This window comes from Puma concolor, chromosome B4, assembly GCF_028749965.1.
Source record: "Puma concolor isolate L17-30 chromosome B4, mPumCon1.1.hap2, whole genome shotgun sequence".
Taxonomy (NCBI): domain Eukaryota; kingdom Metazoa; phylum Chordata; class Mammalia; order Carnivora; family Felidae; genus Puma; species Puma concolor.
The window spans coordinates 60983226-60998445 of NC_141673.1; the positions used below are offsets into that span (position 1 = coordinate 60983226).

A 15220-nucleotide genomic window follows, 5' to 3' on the forward strand; every position below is an offset into this window, starting at 1 on the left:
TATGTAATTCGTCCTTTATCTGTAGCCAGATTTGAGATTTTCTCATTGTCTTCGGTGTTTAGTAGTTTGATTATGATTTGTTTAGGCATTTAGTCATGCTTGGAGTTAGCTTGGTTTCTTGATTCTGTAAATTTATGTCATTCTTCAAATGTATGAACTTTGGGACCATTGACTCTTCAAAGCTATCACATGTCCAGGTTGCCACTATGAAAGGCATTTTGTAAATTTTTATAACCCCACTTGCCAATCTTGTCAGATAAAGTTTCTCCTTAAAACTGTTGATTAAAGCAAGAAAGAAGGAAATAATAAATAATGGAAAAGGAAAGTAGGAAAGTATATGATGGAAATAAAGATGAAGAAAACAGGGATTGAAGGAGGAAGGTGTTCAGAGATAATCTAATTTGGATCTCAGAATATCGCCTATTATTAAAGACAGAAACATACTCATGGTATTGGATTTGTAATTAATTTTAATAAATGGTTGGTGCTATACAGAATGTCAGTTTTGTAGAAAATGCAATTGAATGTACTTATCCCTTTACTTCTTCAACACTCTTATTTTCTTGATGTAGATCAGAATTTGTGACCTATATCATTTGAATTCTCCCTAAAGAACTTTGTTTAACATTTTTTGCAGGACAAGTCTGTTGGCAATGAATTCTCTGTTTTTATTTTTGCTTAGTCTGTTGGGGCTGCTATCACAAAATACTGTAACTGGGTGCCTTGAACAACAAACATTTATTTCTCGGCTTTAGAGGTAGAAAGTCTAAGATCTGGGTGCCAACAGATCTGGTGTCTGGTAAGAGCCTGCTGCATAGATTTCATACACTTTTAACTAGGTCCTCACATGGTAGAAGGGAGCAGGGGAGCTGTCAGGATGTATGCCCTGGACACAGAAGAGTGCTTGATACATTTCAAGCACACAATAAATAGGTATTCACAAATTAATGAAGGTAAAGGGGGCGCTTGGTACTTTAAGATACTGCATTTTGTACAGAATCTTCTGAGAACATAGTTGAAGGATATAAAAAGGAGTCTGTGTATTTTGGCATCTCTTATATAGGAAGCAAGCCAAAGATCCTCAGGGAAACATTGCTTTTGGAGCTGAATTCCTTGGAGACATATGCGCACAGTTTACAGAATTCCCTGGAAATAAACCATAATCACTTGACAGGATAAATCATTGCTTAATTTTAGTACTGTGCTGTATTGACTTAAAAACACATTGAATATGAAGAATAAAAGAGATACCTGGATAGTTTAAATTGCTGATCTAGTAACACCTGTGTGGCTCAGTCAGTTAAGTGTCCAGTTTCAGCTCAGGTCATGATCTCAGGGTTTGTGGGTCTGAGCCTTGAATCAGGCTCTGTGGTGACAGCTCAGAGCCTGAAGCCTGCTTCAGATTCTGTCTCTGTCTGTCTCTCTCTCTGCCCCTCTCCTGCTTGTGCACTCTTTCTCTCTCAAATATAAATAAACATTAAAAATTTTTTTTAGAAATTGTTGATCTAAGCTAGAAATAGCTAATCACAAAATGTCCACAAGTGTTAAAACTTATTATAAAAATTACACATTTCAGTGTGATGCTTGGAAAGAAAAAAAGATATAAATCTAAGTGCTTCATCCTGCAATAGAAATATAAAAATGAGACCATCACAAACAAAATACTTTGCCTGAATAATTCTGTTTATATACCTTTAAGGATAATAGTTTGTAAATTTTAGTGTTTTGCAGACTGATTTATAATCCACATTTTGAAAATAAATCTCTAAAACTCTGAGTACTTTATATTAATATATTTAAGTTATTCTGATTTTATTTTAATTACAGAGGATCTGAAATTATCCCTTCATGTATCCCTTCAAATCTGTATTTTTGTATCCTTTGGGTTAATACCTAGTAGTGCAATTATTGTGTCATAGGGTAGTTCTATTTTAAACTTTTTGAGGAACCTCCATACTGTTTTCCAGAGTGGTTGCACCAGTTTGCAATCCTACCAATAGAGTAAGAGAGATCCACCTTCTCCACATCCTTGCCAACACCTGTTGCTTCTTGTGTTCTTAAATTTAGCAATTCCGGCAACTGTGAGATGGTATCTCAATGTGGTTTTGATTTGCATTTCCCTGATGATGAGTGATATTGAACATTATTTCATGTGTCTGTTGCCCATCTGGATGTCTTCTTTGGAAAAATGTCTTTTCAGGTCTTCCCCTTATTTCCTAAATGGATTATTTGGTTTTAGGGTATTGAGTTTGATGAATTCTTTATAGATATACCCTTTATCTGATATGTCATTTGCAAATATCTTCTCTCATTCCTTTCATCCATTGTGAATTTACTTTTGTGTATGGTGTAAGAAAGTGGTCCATGTTCATTCTTCTGCATGTTGCTGTCCAGTTTTCCCAACACCATTTGTTGAAGAGACTTTTTTTCAATCAGGTATTATTTCCTGTTTTGTCAAAGGTTAGTTGAATATATAGTTGTGGGTCCATTTCTGGGGTTTTCTATTGTGTTCTACTGATCTCGGTGTCTCTTTTTATTCCAGTACCAGACAGTTTTGATGACTAGTTTTGTAATATAGCTTGAAGTCCAGAATCATGATGCCTCCAGCTTTTCTTTTCTTTTTCTGCATTGCTTTGTCTATTTGGGGTCCTTTGTGATTCCATACAAATTTTAGGATTGTTTGTTCTAACTCCATGAAGAACACTAGGGGTATTTTGATAAGGATTGCATTAAATGTGTAAATTTCTTTAGGGTAGTATAGATATTTTAACAATGTTTGTTCTTACAGTCCATGAGCATGGAATGCTCTTCTATGTCTTTGTGTCCTCTTCAATTTCCTTCATATGTATTCTATAGTTTTCAGAGTACAGATCTTTTACCTCTTGGGTTAGGTTTATTCCTAGGTACCTTATGGTTTCTGATGTAAATGGGATTGATTCCTTGATTTCTATTTCTGCTTCTTCATTATTGGTGTATAGTAATGCAACAGGTTTCTGTACATTGATTTTATATCCTGCAACTTTGCTGAATTTGTGTATTAGTTCTAGCAATTTTTTGGTGGAGACTTTTGGGTTTTCAACATAAGTGTCACATCATCTGCAAATAGTAAAAGTTTGATTTCTTCCTTAACTATCTGGATACCTTTTATTCCTTTTTTTTTTTTTCTGATTGCCCAGGCTAAGTCATCCAGTACTGTGTCAAATAGTAATGACGAGAGCCACTATTACTGTCTTGTCCCTGACCTTAGAGGAAAAGTTCTCAATTTTTTCCCCCTGAAGATGATGTCAACTGTGGGTCTTTCGTAAATGGCCTTTATGAGGTACATTCTCTCTACCCCTCTATCCCTACCTTGTTGAGGGTTTTTATCAAGAAGTGATGTTGTATTTTGTCAAATGCTTTTCCTGCATCTACTGAGGATCAGATAGTCCTTATACTTTCTTATATTAATATGGTGTATCACATTGATTGATTTGCAAATATTGAACACACAGCCCAGGAATAAATCCCACTTGATTGTGGTGAATAATTCTTTTTAATGTACTGTTGGATTCAACTTGCTAGTATCTTGTTGAGAAATTTTGTATCCATGTTCATCAGGGATGTTGGCCTGTAATTCTTTTAGTGGGGTGTTTGTCAGGTTTTGGAATCAAGGTAATGTTACCCTCATAGAAGGAGTTTGGAGGGTTTTTTTTTTTTTTCATTTTATTTTTTGGAACAATATGAGAAGAATATGCATTAAATCTTCTTTAAATGTCTGGCAGAATTCCCCTGAAAAGCCATCTGGCCCTGGACTTTTGTTTGTTGGGAGATTTCTGGTTACTGATATAATCTCTTTGCTGGTTATGGGTCTGTTCAAATTTTTTATTTCTTCTTTCAAGTTTGGTAGTTTGAATGCTTCTAGGAATTTGTCCATTACTTTGAGATTGCCCAGTTAGATGTCATATAATTTTTCATAATATTCTCTTATAATTATTTATATTTATATGGTATTGGCTGTTATGTCTCCTCTTTCATTTGTGATTTTATTTATTTGAGTCCTTTCAATTTTCTTTTTGATAAGCCTGGCTAGAAGTTTACCAATTTTATTAATTCTTTCAAAGAATCAGCTCTTCATTTTGTTGATCTGTTCTACTTTTTTATTTTTTTCTATATCATTTACTTTTGCTCTAATATTTATTATTTCCCTTCTTCTGTTGACTCTAGGCTTTATTTTCTGTTATTTTTCTAGCTCCTTTAGGTATAAGGTTAGGTTGTATATTTGAGACGTGTCTTGCTTCTTGAGTTAGGCCTGTATTGCTATATACTTCCCCTTAGGACTGCCTTTCCTGCATTCCAAATGTTTTGAACTGAAATGATACCATTTTTGAATAAAACAATTGTTTATGATTTTGAAAGGAGGGAAGATTCTCTTGCATGTTTTAATGTAAACATAAATAAAAGTAATAGGCTTGCTAAACATATTATAATACACTGTTCCAGTGTATCTCTAGGGAGTTGGGTTAGCAGGAGAAAAACTAGGTCTGATTTGATATCATTCTTGTGGGGATGATGGGTCTGTTTTTGACTCAGATGACTATAGCCATTGTAATACAATTAAGTTCCTTGGGAATTGTCCCTTAGGTTTGGGAGAATGTAAGTACTAGGAAAATGTTATTATACTTTGGCACTAATAGCTAGAATGTCTAGAACCTTAACTATTCCCTGGAGAAAACTGTTATCATATTTTCTCTGATGAGTTTTTATTAATTCATGAGTTTTTATTTTTATGTACCTTTTCCACACTTCTTTTCCTACCTAAAATGCCTTACTTTACTTCCTAATATGTCTCCAAGACAGCTTTGGATCCATCTTTTTTTAAAACATATTTTCTTATTAATCTCCCTTGACTGCCCTAAGCAATCACACTTACCTTTAAATTTATGGCACATTATACATTGCTATATTCATGCAGAAATTCTGTCTCCTCAATATGTTGGTAAAGCACGATAGACAGGGACATTGACTTATACTGCTTTGATGCCTCAGTGTATAACAATGAATTCTCCATGGATCTATTAAATTGTTTAATAAATGTTTTGTATTGATAATGAAGTCCTTAAAGAAGCATCAATGAAGTCATCAAACAAGAAACTTGCCCCCAAGGGATGAAATGTTTATACCTAGGAGTTTTCATGACATTTAGCTTAATGAGAGCTTATATAATTTTCAACCACACAATCAACTCCATTTGAATTGGCTTAGCTCTTGAATACCATATAATTTGGAGGCAGTCAGTATTACCTGCAAGTGTCTGAACGCTTGCCAAGTGACTGGTCATCCAAGTAAAGTTGCCTACAGTTTCTCCTCTGTACTCTCTTATGTAGAAGTAAATTAGAGCTTTGCCGTAACTAATTCTATACATCAGGTAAGAAGCCAAGAGCCAGATACAAGTCATTGTCTCATCTGAAGAAAAATCCTATCTTAATGGTAAGTATTTAAATTTATGGTCTTCCCTTACTGTCTTACCTCTTTTCAACTTCTTTTATCTTTTCTTCCCTTTTTCATTATCCTTCTTTCTGAACTCTTATTCACTTCATTTTGCATTTCACTTTGTGATGCTCTTCCTGTTTTCAGAACTGTAACCAGAAGAAACACCGAATCTGTTTGATTCTGTTCAAGTCAGGTTTACCACACAATTAGATGAATTTAATGAATGGCATAGGAGGTGGTAAAATGAAGAGACGGAATAAAGACAAAACAGACTACACTGACTTACAGAAATAAAAATCAGATAGGACCAAGACAGAATGTTGATTACCTGAGCAGATGTGGCAAAGGCCAAACCATTGAAGAGCTCTGGTTGTTCTACTGAATGACTTTCAGGATTATCTCCAACCTAAAGCTGGATTTCTGTTTTCACCCAACATAAGTATTTATATATCTATCATCTTGCTTCTCTGTTGCATTCATGGCCAGTTCCTTGAGGCAATGATATTTATATAATCATCAGGCTGAGTATAAGTATTATGACATTTTAGTTCTTACATATTGAGAAAAGAGGAAATATTGTTTTCACCTACATGTTCATTTCTTCATCTCATTACCATAAATATACCTAAGTCAAAATATAAAGATAATTTATAAGATAGTTTTTTATTTCATCAGATTTGTAGAAAATCATTATCATTTCTCAAAAGCAAAGTAAGAGCTTTTATTAGAGTTTATCTTACATTAATCATTTCAAACAATGTCCCATTAGTATATATAATTAATAGCAAATACTAATATTTTGACATTGTTATTTTAATATTTTACAACTGATATCTTTACATAAATTTTCTTGATATTTTTACCAGAACAGAAGCATAGTAGGAGGTAATGATGGAAAACCGTACAACTGTGACAGTATTTATCTTAGCAGGATTGACAGAGGACCCAAAGGTGAAGATTGTGCTATTCGTCTTCCTGCTTCTCACCTACTTGCTAAGCAACTCAGGCAACTTAATTATCATTACCCTTACTTTGCTGGGTTCTCATCTCAAGGCCCCTATGTATTTCTTTCTTCAAAAATTTTCCTTCTTAGAAATTTCTTATGTAACTGTGTATTTACAAATTGCTTGTAAGCATGGCAACTGGGGACAAAACCATTTCCTATAACTGTTGTGCAGCTCAGTTATTTTTTGCCTTCCTTCTTGGAGCATCCGAATTTTATCTCCTGGTTGTCATGTCCTATGATCGTTATGTTGCCATCTGTAAGTCCCTGCATTATACAACCATCATAGCAGCAAAATCTGTATCCAGCTGATCCTAAGCTCTTGGATCACTGGCTCCCTCATAATCTTTCCAGGACTCATTTTAGTTCACAGAAGCCTGGACTTCTGTGACTCCAATATCATTGATCATTTCTACTGTGACACTGCTCCCCTCCTGCAGATCTCCTGCACAGATACACATGTGTTGGAAATTATGAGTTTCATCTTAGCTTTGGTGACTCTGCTGGTCACCTTGGCATTACTGATTCTACCGTACACATATATTGCCTGACAATTTTAAAAATCCCTTCTGCCAACCAGAGAAAAAAGGCTTTCTCCACTTGTTCTTCTCACATGATTGTCATCTCCCTCTCATATGGCAGCTGCATCTTCATGTACATTAAACCCTCGGTCAAACAGAGGATATCCTTAATGAAGGGAGTAGCAACTCTCAATACCTCGGTTGCACCACTTTTGAAACCTTTTATTTGCACTCTAAGGAACCAACAGGTGAAGTAAGCATTTAAGAACTTGCTACAAAGAGTCCTGTCTTTATCCAAGTAGAATCATAATGAGGTTTATAAGGAAATTTATAAGGCAATTTGCAAAGGAAGTGCTTAGATTGGGTCCCGATGTCACTATTGCATCATCCAATATATAATCATACTGTTCTTTCACTTATTTCTGAAGTATCATGATGTTTACATTGGCTCTTTTTTCTCAATATATGCCTTCCTGTTCAAAATACTGACACTTTATTTTTCTGTTCCATTGTAAGCATTCTCAAATTTGACCCTTTCCTCTCCTCTTCTTCCATTTAATTGTAGCAAATATATGAAAGATTGTTTTCATCAACTTTATGCGTTAGATCATGGAGACTTAATTATTTCCATGCATGTGCAGTATATTTTGTTCTTATATTTGATTTTCTGTAAACTCTTGATAAATTCAAAACAACTAAATGATGTGTCTTCCTTGGGATTTTTCCTTTGTTTGGCTTTTTATGTCTTGATATTCATTCTCTACTGTTTTTAAATAAATATATTTAAGAGTAGAAAGTTGAGATTAAAATGCCAATTTGAGAATTTAAAAAGAAATCCCACTAGGCTAGTGTAATAAAAAAATATGGTATATATATTTTATACTACATTTTATTCTATATAATAAGTAAATACTGACTCATGTAAGTGTACTCAATCTGGGTAACTTTGATTAAGAATAAAATGCTGCCTAGACAGATCACATTTGATACTTTAACAGCTATTCCTTATACGTGTTATAATTGTTTTCCTTAGAGTCTACATTTATAATGTAATAATAACCAGGTATTTTATTCTGTGATGTTTTTAAGGCTAATTTGAAAGTATAAAATAAGTATAAGTATACTATCCATATTAAAAAACAAAACTTATAGCATAAATTATTCTGATTTTATCTTGTGAAAAAATGATCTTCTAAGAGGTACAATAAGTTACTCGTGGTCACATGACTAGTAAGAAAGATAGAACTGAAATCATTTCTGCTTGATTCCAGAGGCTATGTCTATGGTACCAGCACTTCACAATCAGTTTGTGGCAAAGAGTCGTTTACATGTATACCAAAATGATTATGGCTTCAGTTTTGGGGTTGGATGTAGAGGTGCAATAAGAGACTCTCAAGCTGGTTATGTTGGCTGGTGTTGTAGTTTACTGTAGTGTCTTGTTATTTTATATATGTGACATGCCACTTAAAAATCTAGAAAGCTTTGTAATATAGCAATTATGTACTTGTAGGGTGCTTCTTACAGTTTTACTATATGACCTGCTGTCGAGTCATAGAGTCAAATTGTCCTGAAGTAGATAACTGCTTTTGTATGCCCAAGATAATCTCTCTCTCTCCCACTCAGTCTCTATCTCTGTCTATATTTCTCTCATGCACACGTGCATATACACACACACAAACATACTTATCTCTATATCTACCTCAATAATTTTTTTTCTTTTTCTTTTGGTAGGATGATTTCCATAATTTGTATATGAGTCCATAAACCACAGTTAGCCAATCAAGGCATTGGACTCTGATTAGCTCAAGGTTACACTTCTATCCTAGGTTTTACAGATGACTATATTCTCTCTACAAACAACTAAATTACTGTTAGGCATGAGACCAAAGTCAGTTCAGTAAAATACAATTTAATAAATTGTTGTAAATATTAGAGAGAATATTCTTTGCTGTATGTTTACAGCTATAAAAAATAAATACAGAGCTTTCAGGGATCCATTAAATAGAACATGTATACCTCACTATGAAGCCAGAGTAAAGAAAGGCAGAACCAAAAAGGAAAAAAAAATAAGAGAGTATGAATACCAATAACTTCATTTTTTTCATTTTCAGTAACCAAAAATAACAAAAGCTAGCATCCCGTGGAATTTCAGGTTGGATTTCCTATACTCATAACCAAGATGAGTCTTTTTAATTGTCGTATCTACTAAATGTTCTCTCTACCCCACTGTGTATCTCTTGGCCCTTGGTGGCTTTGTCCTCAGGTATTAAGCAAGAGAAAATGAAAACTAAGAAGAATTTCATTCCCTATATTTTTTATCTATTAGGTTTTTACTTAATGTTTATCTGAATACCACCAGGCCAAGTATTTCTAGAAATTTGTCCCAGAAAAGTACAAGTTTTTAAATGTGTTAATTTTAGAGCAGTTTTTGGTTTACAACAAAATTGAAAAGAAGGTATAGAGATTTCCCATATAACCATGGACCTCAAACATGCATAGCCTCCCCCATTTACAATATCCCTCAGCAGAGTGATATGTTTCTTATAATTGGTGAACCTACATTAACACAGCATAGTTACCTAAAGTCCATAGTTTACATTAAGGTTTACTCTTGGTGAATCCACATTCTATAGGTCTGGACAAAAGTATACTTACTGATAGATAGATATGTAGGTTGACAGATGATATAGATGGAAGATATATAGATATATAGGTGATATACATAGATATACAGATATAAATCCTTTGTACCCTGCCTATTCATCACTTCTCACCCCTCACTCCCCAAAAACTGCTTATTTTATTGTGATCATAGTTTTTCCTTTTGCAGAATGTTATATAGTTGGAATCATAAAATATGTAGCTTTTTCAGATTAGCTTCTTTCACTTAGTGACATGCACTCGGGTTTCCTTCATGTCTTTTCATGGTCTGATAGTTCATTTCTTTTTTAGGATTGAATAATATTCTACTTTCTAGATGCATCATAGTTTGCCCATTTACCTACTAAAGGGTATCTTAGCTGCTTCCAAGTTTGGGCAATTATGGATAAAGCTGCTATAAGGATCTGTGTGCAGGTTTTTGTGTGACCTATTTTGGTGAGTCAATACTGAGATGGGTGATTACTGGATCATATGGTAAGAGTGTTTAATTTGTAAGAAACCACCAAATGTCTTCCAAAGTTGCTGTACCATTTTGCATTCTACCAGCAAAAAAATGAAAGTTCCTGTTGCTTCACATCCTCATCACCTTTGGTGATTTAAGTGTTCTAGGGTTGGCCATTTTAATATGTGTGCGGTGGTTTTTCCTTGTTTTCATTTGCATCTCCCTGATGATATATGATGTGGATCTTCTTTTCATGTGCTTATTTTCCATCTATGTATCATCTTTGGTGAGGTATCTGTTAAGATCTTTGGTCCAGTTTCTAATCTTGTTCATTTTCATTGTTTTTTTAATATGAAATTTATTGTCAAATTGGTTTCCATAAAACACCCATTGCTCCTTCCAACAGGTGCCCTCCTCAATGCCCATCACCCACCCCCCTCTCCCTGCCACTCCCCATCAACCCTCAGTTTATGCTGTTTTTGAGTCTCTTATGGCTTGGCTCCCTCCCTCTCTAACTTTTTTTTCCCTTCCCCTCCCCCATGGTCTTCTGTTAAGTTTCTCAGGATCCACATACGAGTGAAAACATATGGTATCTATCTTTCTCTGTATGACTTATTTCATTTAGCATAACACTCATTTCCATCCGCATTGCTACAAAAGGCCATATTTCATACTTTCTCATTTCCAAGTAGTATTCCATTGTGTATATAAACCACAACTTCTTTATCTATTCATCAATTGGTGGACATTTATGCTCTTTCCATAACTTGGCTATTGTTGAAAGTTCTGCTATAAATATTGGGGTACAAGTGCCCCTATGCATCAGCCCTCCTGTTCCCTTGGGTAAATTCCTAGAAGTGCTATTCCTGGGTCACAGGGTAGATCTATTTTTAATTTTTTGAGGAACCTCCACACTGTTTCCCAGTGTGGCTGCACCAGTTTGCATTCCCACCAACAGTGCAAGAGGGTTCCCATTTCTCCACATCCTCACCAGCATCTATAGTCTCCTGATTTGTTCATTTTAGCCACACTGGCTGGCATGAGGTGGTATCTGAGTGTGGTTTTGATTTATATTTCCATGATGAGGAGTGACGTTGAGCATACTTTCATGTGCCTGTTGGCCATTTGTTTTTTTTTTTAATTTTTTTTTTTCAACATTTATTTATTTTTGGGACAGAGAGAGACAGAGCATGAACGGGGGAGGGGCAGAGAGAGAGGGAGACACAGAATCGGAAACAGGCTCCAGGCTCTGAGCCATCAGCCCAGAGCCTGACGCGGGGCTTGAACTCAAGGACCGCGAGATCGTGACCTGGCTGAAGTCGGACGCTTAACCGACTGCGCCACCCAGGCGCCCCTCCTGTTGGTCATTTGGATGTCTTCCTTAGAAAAGAGTCTATACATGTTTTCTGCCCATTTCTTCACTGGATTACTTGTTTTTTGGGTGTGGAGTTTGGTGAGTTCTTTATAGATTTTGGATACTAGCCCTTTGTCCGATATGTCATTTACAAATATCTTTTCCCATTCCATCATTTGCCTTTTACTTTTGTTGATTGTTTCCTTTGCTGTGCAGAAGCTTTTTATCTTCTTGAGGTCCCATAAGTTCATTTTTGCTTTTAATTCTCTTGCCTTTGGAGATGTGTCAAGTAAGAAATTGCTACGGCTGAGGTCAGACAGGTTTTTTCCTGCTTTTTCCTTTAGGGTTTTGATGGTTTCCTATCTCACATTCAGGTCCTTCATCCATTTTGAGTTTATTTTTGTGAGTGGTGTAAGAAAGTGGTCTAGTTTCATGCTTCTGCATGTTGCTGTCCAGTTCTCCCAGCACCATTTGTTAAAGAGACTGTCTTTTTTCCATTGGATATTCTTTCCTGCTTTGTCAAAGATTGGTTGGCCATACTTTTGTGGGTCCAATTATGGAGTTTCTATTCTATTCCATTGGTCTATGTGTCTGTTTTTGTGCCAATACCATGCTATCTTGATGATTACAGCTTTGTAGTAGAGGCTAAAGTCTGGGATTGTGATGCCTCCCGCTGTGGTCTTCTTCTTCAATATTACTTTGGCTATTCAGGGTCTTTTGTGGTTTCACACAAATTTTAGGATTGCTTGTTCTAGCTTTGAGAAGAATGCTGGTGCAATTTTGATTGGGATTGCATTGAATGTGTAGATAGCTTTGGGTAGTATTGACATTTTGACAATATTTATTCTTCCAATCCATGAGTATGGATGTTTTTCCATTTCTTTGTATCTTCTTTGATTTCCTACATAAGCGTTCTATAGTTTTCAGCATACAGATCTTTTACATCTTTGGTTAGGTTTATTCCTAGGTATTTTATGATTCTTGGTGCAATTGTGAATGGGATCAGTTTATTTGTCTTTCTGTTGCTTCCTTATTAGTGTATAAGAATGCAACTGATGGGGCGCCTGGGTGGCGCAGTCGGTTAAGCGTCCGACTTCAGCCAGGTCACGATCTCGCGGTCCGTGAGTTCGAGCCCCGCGTCAGGCTCTGGGCTGATGGCTCGGAGCCTGGAGCCTGTTTCTGATTCTGTGTCTCCCTCTCTCTCTGCCCCTCCCCTGTTCATGCTGTGTCTCTCTCTGTCCCAAAAATAAATAAAAACGTTGAAAAAAAAAATTAAAAAAAAAAAAAAAGAATGCAACTGATTTCTGTACATTGATTTTGTATCCTGCAACTTTGCTGAATTCATGTATCAGTTCTAGCAGACTTTTGGTGGAGTCTATTGGGTTTTCCATGTATAATATCATGTCACCTGCAAAAAGTGAAAGCTTGACTTCATCTTTGCCAATTTTGATGCCTTTGATTTCCTTTTGTTGTCTGATTGCTGATGCTAGCATTTCCAACACTATGTTAAACAACAGCGGTGAGAGTGGACATCCCTGTCATGTTCCTGATCTCAGGGGGAAAGCTCTCAGTTTTTCCCATTGAGGATAATATTAGCTGTGGGCTTTTCATAAATGGCTTTATGATGTTTAAGTATGTTCCTTCTATCCTGACTTTCTCAGGGGTTTTTAGTAAGAAAAGATGCTAAATTTTGTCAAATGCTTTTTCTGCATCGATTGACAGGATAATGTTCTTTTCTTTTATTAATGTGATGTATCACATTGATTGATTTGTGAATGTTGAATGAGCCCTGCAGCCCAGGAATGAATCCCACTTGATCATGGTGAATAATTCTTTTTATATGTTGTTGAATTCGATTTGCTAGTATCTTATTGAGAATTTTTACATCCATATTCATCAGGGATATTGGCCTGTAGTTCTCTTTTGTTGCTGGGTCTCTGTCTGGTTTAGGAATCAAAGTAATACTGGCTTCATAGAATGAGTCTGGAAGTTTTCCTTCCCTATTTTTTGTAACAGCTTGAGAAGGATAGGTATTATCTCTGCTTTAAATGTCTGGTAGAATTCCCCAGGGAAGCCATCCGGTCCTGGACTCTTATTTGTTGGGAGATTTTTGATAACTGATTCAACTTCTTTGCTGGTTATGGGTCTGTTCAAGTTTTCTATTTCTTCCTGTTTGAGTTTTGGAAGTGTGTGAGTGCTTAGGAATTTGTCCATTTCTTCCAGGTTGTCCAGTTTGTTGGCATATAATTTTTCATAGTATTCCCTGGTAATTGCTTGTATTTCTGAGGGATTGGTTTTAATAATTCCATTTTCATTCATGATTTTATCTATTTGGGTACTCTCCCCCCCTTTTTTCTTTTTTTTGAGAAGCCTGGCTAGAGGTTTATCAATTTTGTCTATTTTTTCAAAAAACCAACTCTTGGTCTCATTGATCTGCTTTACAGTCTTTTTAGATTCTATATTGTTTATTTCTGCTCTGATCTTTATTATTTCTCTTCTTCTGCCAGGTTTGGGGCGTCTTTGCTTTTCTGTTTCTATTTCCTTTAGGTATGCTGTTAGATTTTGTATTTGGGATTTTTCTTGTTTCTTGAGATAGGCCTGGATTGCAATGTATTTTCCTCTCAGGACTGCCTTCTCTGCATCCCAAAGTGTTGGATTCTTATATTCTCATTTTCATTTGTTTCCATATATTTTTAAATTTCTTCTCTAATTGCCTGGTTGACCCATTCATTCTTTAGTAGGGTCTTCTTTAACCCCCATGCTTTTGGAGGCTTTCCAGACTTTTTCCTGTGGTTGATTTCAAGCTTCATAGCATTGTCGTCTGAAAGTATGCATGGTATGATCTCAATTCTTGTATACTTATGCAGGGCTGTTTTGTGACCCAGTATGTGATCTATCTTGGAGAACGTTCCATGTGCAGTCAAGAAGAAAGTGCCTTCTGATGCTTTGGGATGCAGAGTTCTAAATATATCTGTCAAGTCCATCTGGTCCAATGTATCATTCAGGGCCCTTGTTTCTTTATTGATCCTGTGTCTAGATGATCTATCCATTGTTGTAAGTGGGGTATTAAAGTCCCCTGAAATTACCACATTCTTAATAAGGTTGCTTATGTTTGTAATTGTTTTATATATTTGGGGGCTCCCGTATTCGGTGCATAGACATTTATAAATGTTAGCTCTTCCTGATGGATAGACCCTGCAATTATTATATAATGCCCTTCTTCATGTCTTGTTACTGCCTTTAATTTAAAGTCTAATTTGTCTGATATAAGTATGGCTACTCCAGCTTTCTTTTGGCTTCCAGTAGCATGATAGATAGTTCTCCATCCCCTCACTTTCAATCTGAAGGTGTCCTCAGGTCTAAAATGAGTCTCTTGTAGATAGCAAATAGATGGGTCTTGTTTTTTTATCCATTCTGATACCCTATGTCTTTTGGTTGGAGCATTTAGTCCATTGACATTCAGTGTTATTATGGAAAGATATGGGTTTAGAGTCATTGTGATGTCTGTAGGTTTCATGCTTGTAGTGATGTCTCTGGTACTTTGTGGTCCTTGCAATATTTCACTCACAGAATCCCCCTTAGGATCTCTTGTAGGGCTGGTTTAGTGGTGATGAATTCCTTCAGTTTTTGTTTGTTTGGGAAGACCTTTATCTCTCCTTCTATTCTGAATGACAGACTTGCTGGATAAAGGATTCTCGGCTGCATTTTTTTTCTGTTTATCACATTGAAGATTTCCTGCCATTCCTTTCTGGCCTGCCAAGTTTCAGTAG

At 35.8% G+C, this 15220-nt stretch overlaps 1 protein-coding gene and 1 pseudogene across 4 annotated transcripts in view; one reads left to right on the forward strand and one right to left on the reverse strand.

Moving 5' to 3' along the window:
- LOC112863862 (olfactory receptor 6C1) overlaps nucleotides 1–15220 on the reverse strand; it is a 174536-nt gene that overhangs the window by 133586 nt on the left and 25730 nt on the right. The gene's annotated exons all lie outside the window — the stretch shown is intronic.
- LOC112863548 (olfactory receptor 6C76-like) lies at nucleotides 6361–7295 on the forward strand (annotated as a pseudogene).